We start from the raw sequence: 7288 nt of genomic DNA, 5'->3' as shown, positions 1-7288 counted from the left end.
AGTTACAGCAGTAGGTAAAAATCGTGCTTTTTCCAGCCTGTCCCTGAGAAGCATTTTTACATATCAGGCTTGCCTACTCTTCAAATATTCCCAGCTTCTCCTGGAAGCTCTTCTTCTGAAGATCACAGCTCGACTGCAGGCAATGTCAGAACTCTTCTTCAGTGAAGCCAGAATCACCTGCAATTATACTCACGCACCTCATGCTCATGCCAGACAGCATATTTTTGAAGCAAACACAGTACCACAGAAGTGATGGTGAGAATACATATATACACGCCTTGTTAGTTTTTAAGGTTTAAAACACATGCATAAGCAGGCTCGCTAAGTTTCCTTGATCAAATTTAAAGCAGTAAAATTCCATTTTATGAAGAAGTCTGTTGCCTGTTTTATTTAGATGTAAGTTTTAAAAAAAAGGAAATCTAACACATACCTAGTTCCATTTGATACTTGGGGTAAGGGTGAGAAGAATGAGCACAAGGTAGGAAGAACTCATTTACAAAGCTACCTTTTTATAAGAAAAATAAATCGTTGGCAGATTTTTTTCCTCCTCTTTAAAAACTCAAAAGTCTTCAGCTTTATTTTGAAAGATCCAGCGTTTTATCTAAGGTCCATTCAACTTGATTTCACGTCCATGGACCTTTAAACCAGGCCATCAATGCAACAGTCTTAAAACCATTCGCCCATTCAAGTCATTTTGACGAAGGTGGGACAAAAAGTCCAGATAATCCTTTAACTGCCTGCAATAAATATAGAAATGGAGAACATAGTATAAAGCACCACAGCATAAAGGCTACACTGCCCTAAATAAAAGGGCGCTCAAAGGAAAAAAACAAATAGTGCTATCATTGAATACAGTGTTGCATATATTACCGGTGGAAAGGTGAGAAGCCTCTGAAGAATGCAGCCTGGAGAGCAGCAAAGGCAATCTGATTTTTTTTTAATCTGCGTGTCTGAATATAGGGGGGAGCAGAGGAGAGAATAAATGGTTATACAGTCAGTAACAGCCTACCGCTAACAGAGCCTGCTGTTGCAGCAGCAGGATTCATCCTACCTGTTCCTTTTCAGACATTAAACTCCTCAGTTCCCACAGTACACGCGATAATAACTTGTTGTTGTTGTTGTTGTTAAGTACTTGCACTGACATTACTCTTTCTGCCACTGCCAGAGCGGGGACCATGGCGGGCAACGGCAGCTCTTGCGGCCACACCACCCTCCTCCTGCCACACCAGGCCCTCCGGCCCCCTCTCCTCGCCGCCCGGCCCAGGTACTGCGGGGCCGGGCCGGGCAGCTCCCGCCGTCCGGCTCCACCTCCCCCGGGGGCCGCCCCCTCTCCCCGGCCCGGCGGGTTGCTCCGACCGGGGACCGGGGCGAGGCGGGGTGGAATCGGGCCCGTCTCTGCCGCCGGCGCTGCAGGTCTCCGGCGGCGCCAGGGAGCTCGCTCGTCCGCCGCTGCCGGCCCCGATGCCCGGGCCTCGCTGGTCAAGTGGTCCTAAACATTTCACAATTATGATAGAGAACTGTTGAACTGTTAAGAACCACTGCACCAAGGAGGCTAAGGAGCCGCCGTCCGCGGCCGGGGAGCGGGGGGGCTGTGGGGGGGAGCGGGGCGGGGAGGGAGGAGGACGCGCTTCCCGCTCGCTCCTGGCCCGGGCTTGGCTCTTCCTTTCGCCACGGCGGACCTGGGGACGAGATAAAACAGACGGGGCTGGCGGGCGGGCGGCTCCAGCGCCGCGGGGTGAGCGCCCGTCCCGTCCCGCCGCCCCCCGCCCGCCCCTCACTCAGCGCCGCCACTTACTCACGGCCACCGTCCCGCGAAACATCCCCCCGGCCTGGCGCTGCGAAAGCTTGGAAGCAACAAGCTTTCTTTAAAAGGGAAGAAGAAAAAAAAAAAAAAAAAAAAAAAAAAAAGTCTAAAAAGAACAAGAAAAAATTAAATATAAAAGCCATTCTCCTCAGGGGACGCAGCTCGCAGGCTGCCCGGGCCGGGCGGTCGCCCCGTCGGTTCCCCCGCCGCGGCCGCCCCTCTGCCGCGGCTCGTCCGTGCGGGGCCCTTTTATACCCGCGCGGGTACCTCGCGGTGGATGAGCCGTCCCCTGCCGCGGCGGCCAGGAATGCAGCCCTCGCCCCTGACACGACCAGTTTTTCCGGGCTGCCTTCGCACTGACGGGGCGGTTTTGTTTCCAGCCATCACCACCACCATCATCATCATCTGGGGCGGCCAAACGTCAGCAGGTAGAAAAAAGGACAAACCTGTTCCAAGGCGGCGCGTTTCCTCCCGCCCTGTCACCGGAGCGGGGGGTGGAAGGGGCGGGGGGGGGAAGATGGAAACTGCTCGACAGGTTTCGCCGAAGCTGGAGGTGGCTGCGGGGGGTGAGTAAGAGACTCCACCCTGCGCCCTCCTGACAGGAGCCGCCGCTGACGGGCCGCCTGCCCTCCGCACCCTCCCGGCTCCCCTCGCCTGGCTGCCAGCCTTAAAAAAAAAAAAAAAAAACAAAACAAAAAAAAAACAAAACAAAAAAAACACAACAAAACACAACAACAAAAACAAAACGAAAAGAAAAGAAAAAAAAAAGCCCTAAACCGGCCCGTCACGTTCTCCGGGGGTTTTCATTGCCGCAGCGTGAACACCCGCCTTGGCCCTGGCTCCCTGCTTGCCGCGGCGTCGCGCCTGGCGAGGAAGGCCCTTCCCGCCCAGCCTGAGGTGGAGAGGCCCGGCGCCCCACACCGGGGACGGCAGGCAGGAGGCCGGGCCTCTCCTCCTTCCCCACCGGCCGATGTTCTGTGGAAGGCGGGGGGGTTGCCTGCCGAAAGCAATCTGCAAAAGCCCCCTGCAGCCGACATCCCTGCATGGGGTGGCGGCGTTGCCACTTGCTGCTTTGCCTCCATGAGGGTAGCGCAGCATAGCCCTCCCTAGCCTGGAAGTGTTCGCTGCCGGCTTTTCTTGTCTGTGTGTGGGTTGTTTGTTTTTTTCCTCAGAAATGGTGTGAGAAACCACCCGCTGTGTGCGCAGGGCTGGGTTTGCCCGTCTCCCCTCGCTCTCCCCACAGCCCTGCTGCTGTTTCCCCAGGTGAGGCGTCGGAGGAGCCACTGGTGGGGAGCACCAGGCCTTTTCAGAGCTCGCTCTCTGCTGCTGAATGTTCCTGACCTTGAGAAGACCACACTGCTTGGTTTCGGAAAGGCAGGACTAAGAAACCAGGGCTGAGAACTGTGAAGAAGGGCCTGATTTCCAGAGGCGTTGGGCAGCCAATGGAGGAGGACTCCCTGAACTTCCAAAAATGAGTCTGCTTGCTCGTTGTCACACCCTTAGCTGTGACTCAGGGAGCAACCATCGCTGAGTTTGGGCTTCTTCAATTAATTCCTCTCAATTTTACTCTCCTCATCGACAGAATAGCAATGAAACCTAATTCACCGAGGCTTCTGAGCCGTGTTGTTGAGGTGAGCTGAAAAGCCTTCATGCCCTGCCACCTTGGGACAGGCTTCATGGTAACCTAACAGTAGGCTTCCCCGTGGTGGCAGAGGGGATGGATGCTGGTCGTTGGTGGTGCCGGCCTGCCTGCGTTGCCCGACCGCACGCTGCTCTTGCCAGCCAGCCCAGGAGACACCATTTCAAAAAGACTGGGATGGTAAACCCTGCTCTGCCAGTGACTCAGCCTACGGCCTCAGCCAAGTCACTTCACCACACCTTGAGAGGGAGAGATAATGCTTACCTACCTCATCTTATGAGGCTTCACTAATGTTTATATAGTGCTTTGAATGTTTAAAGAACTGTCTAAGTGCTGTGTATGAATTTTGGCACTCCAGATCCTATGATCTTTGGCCCTTTAAAAATATATAGGAGACTCAAGCCGGTCCCGGAGGAAGTGCCCGTGCAGGTGTCACGGAGCAGCAGGGGAGGATGAAGCCCTCGTGGCTGTGCAGCAGCTGTTCCAGCAATGCTCGTGTGAACATAGTGCTCCCACCAGAAGCAGGAGCAGACAGGTTGTTCTAGGAGCCTATGCAAACCTCATGCTGAGGAAGCTCCCCAGGTCTAGGCTGGAGGCGTTTCAGTCCACTTTGGTAAAACCAGCTCCTGTTCTTCTGTTCTGCCCTCTCAGACTCAAACCCAGAAGCTAATTTTGTGCCTTCTTCCAGATAGCCCAATCCATAAGGGTTTTCTGGACCTTCTCCCAAAAGGATATTTGCTTGCCTCGGATAGAGGAGGGTGCACTAGTGAGTTAATTCAAAGGGGACCTCTGTCCTTGGCATCAGTGGAAATGTGTGGAAGCAAGGCTTCCCTTTACTCCCTGTAAGAAGAGTCATTTGTTTTGTGACACGGTGTCCTAGGTCTCCCACTCCTGCTGGTGATGTACACAGCATGCACAGCGTGATTGCACGAGCTGTATATAATCCCTCACTAACTGTACTGCCAACTCTCGCCTGCCCCTGACAAACACAAACCCACACCCGCGCCCACACCCATGGCTCCACAATACCACTCAGCTAAATAATAACCCGACTGCCCACACTAACTGGGTGTAAAAGCCCTTTCCAGCCAAACCAGTCAGAACCCACTACTGTACTGGTGAGATATATAATCCCCAGGGATCCCATCCCTCTTCTGGTCCAGGTTCAGACACACGTGGCTGATGGCCCCTAGAGAAGGACTCTGAACCCTCAGTGGGGAATTGCCTGGGGCAGCCAGGGGAAACTGAGGTACAAGAACCTGCATGGGGTTTAGGCAAGATGAATCATCTTCTGCTTTGGATTTCTTTTTTTTTTTTAATAAGTGTTGGTGGTTTTACTGATTGAATGTTTAAGTTTTGGGTTTTTTTCAGGAAATAATATAATAAAAGAGAGTACAGGTCTCTTGTGTTTCTTCATAAGGGGTATGTAAGTGGTGGCTAGAGTGAACTTTCTTGTTTTAAAGGGCTCCACCTAGTCAATGTATAAATTCCCTTAGATCACTAGTATGAAAAATGTTTTTCTTTGTACATGTTAGAGAGGAGTGGGCAAATGTACATTTGATTTATTTATGTAATTATTTAATAAGTTCTGTTTCTCACCTGTATACCCCCAATTATAAAAGTAAGAAAGCTAACATCCTGCTACCTCCCTGAGCTAGGTAGTCTCACAGAATAGGCTGAAGGCTTTAAAAGGTAGAAGAGTAGAGGTGCGTAACAGCAGAAGTGGACAGCTAGCACTACGCAAGGGATAAGCCATGTATTAATTGTTCTTCCTCTGTGAAGGTACGAAAGGTGATTGAAGCATTAAAATAATATAATTGGTTCTGAAATCGTATAGAGGGGAAAAATTTAGTTGTATTAGAAGGAATAGTGATTAGTCCTTTATTTCTATTGATGGATAAACTTGGTGTTTGTGTCCTACTCTCTTCAGCTGCCCATATATGACTACAGTAGTTCTGTGCTTAGTTTTTAAGGGATCACAGTGCAATAAATGGCTTAAGCAAGCAGGAGGTATGTCTCCGACGTGTTTGCAGTCTGGGGGCACAAAGCTGATGAAAAGGACTGTGCTACCCACCAGCGTGGACTCTTCGCACTGGATGTAGAGAGCTCTCTGATCACACTGACACCCCTGAAACCTGGAGGAGCAGCACACTGCAATGTGGAACATGGTGGCTTGAGCACCTTGTACAGCAGGCAGAGTTTTCTTGGAAGGGGGAAACAAATACTAATCAGCTGATAAGCGTCAAACAAAGAGGGCAGCGCAAAAGGAGACATAATGCCAGGGGTGATTGTAAGAAACAAAGAGTTGGCCTGGGAGGAAGCGAAGATGAAGGGTAAGCTTGTGGGAGGACATAAAAGGGTGTGCTGTTTGCATGGCAGAATATGGAAGATCATGAATGCTCTGGTAATGAGAGGAAGATTATATTTCAAGGAGGTTCTACTTTGAAAAAATGATGTTGTGAAAAATGACTGGGAGGTGCTGTCTTTATTATCCATCAATATCCCCACACTCCTTTGGCAAAAGGTCCCAGTACTTTCCTGCCAATACCTTATTCCACAGGCAATATTGTGGAAGGGCATGGGACAACCCAAAGTAATGTTCCTTGTACTGCAATATGTTTTATCTGACAATTCTAAACTTAAAATAAATCCAGCTTGCAAACTAAGCCTGGACGTGGAACTTACTGTTTCTTGGCGTATAGTTTTTACCTTCCTTGTCATTTCCATACTGATTTGCTATTCTTGCTCATTATTGCTCCCCTAAAATTAGGTTGGAAGTTTCTTAAGCAAACACCCAGAGTCTGACATGTCCTGTAAAGTACCTGTCATAATTTTGGTCCTGGTAAACAGAAAAAAAACCCTGTGCAAGTGGATTTTCTCCCACCCTGGGAAATCAGCATTCCATATGTTCATAGCAAATACTGATGGGGCAACTTCTTGTTTACTTTAGTTGGTTCAGACTCATTTGTCAGTATAGCAGCTCACTACGTGTCACATGTGAACATAATAATAGCTTGATAGTAACTTGTTTTGCAGTAATAAACACCTTGAGAGATGGCCTAATGCTTCCTTATAAATAGGAAGCCTTTTGAGATTATTGCCTAAATAGCATAAAGTGATCTATAGAGAAGTAAGATGGGGTGGGATGTTTTTCGAACCAAGAACTGTTAGAAAGATTGGGGAGTTGCCATTCAGTACTTAAATTCATAAAGACAGGCTAGAAATTAAAATATGGATAACAGCTTCATGCGAAGCTAAGAATTCACGTTTTATTGGAAAATGCCACCATTGTGTGCACAAAATTTTGATTAAACCCAAAATTATAATTTTAACAGGAGAGGAGATTTTATCTCATATGCTGTATCTAAACAGACAGTTCATCATCCCCGAGCACTACAGAGGTTTCACACTAATTTAGCCTGTAATACCACACTTCACCATTTTCCTTGTTCTGATTTAACATCTTGTTCGTTCCAGCAGTTAACTGTGTAAATTACATTATACAAATTAATGTACTTTTTCCCTCTTTGGGAGAATTTTTCAAGTTCAGCTTTCTCTGTATTCAGTAGCACGATAGCTAGCAGTAAATACCAGCGTAAATTTTCTCTTTTCTACTTCAAATTTTCAATTTCAGTGTTAAACGTGTCAGTTCTTTTAATAAACAGCGTAGAATGAGACCTCAGGGCTCTGCACACTTGATGCTGGATCAGTGGGTGCAATTACCTGTGCTTCATCAGTATAAAAAAAAAAATTAAAAAAGGGTGAAAAACAGTCCTTGTGCTGCAGAGATGGCACACAAGCTGTCGAGCAGATGTGTCCTGGGAGATCCGTCAGCCTCTGCATCA

The 7288-nt window shown here is 48.7% G+C and overlaps 1 long non-coding RNA gene across 1 annotated transcript; it reads right to left on the bottom strand.

Annotated features, from left to right (window-relative positions):
- Window positions 1-322: 322 nt before the first annotated feature.
- On the bottom strand, window positions 323-1169 carry LOC128909096 (uncharacterized). Its single transcript, XR_008466220.1, has 3 exons — window positions 1052-1169; window positions 871-950; window positions 323-737 (listed from the first exon to the last, which is right to left on the bottom strand). It is a non-coding gene; the product is annotated as an uncharacterized LOC128909096 (long non-coding RNA).
- Between the last annotated feature and the right edge of the window lie 6119 nt (window positions 1170-7288).

The sequence above is a fragment of the Rissa tridactyla genome, chromosome 4 (genome assembly GCF_028500815.1).
Source record: "Rissa tridactyla isolate bRisTri1 chromosome 4, bRisTri1.patW.cur.20221130, whole genome shotgun sequence".
NCBI classification, from domain to species: domain Eukaryota; kingdom Metazoa; phylum Chordata; class Aves; order Charadriiformes; family Laridae; genus Rissa; species Rissa tridactyla.
Note: the sequence above shows the minus strand (reverse complement) of the source record. Positions and strands in the feature narration are given on the sequence as shown.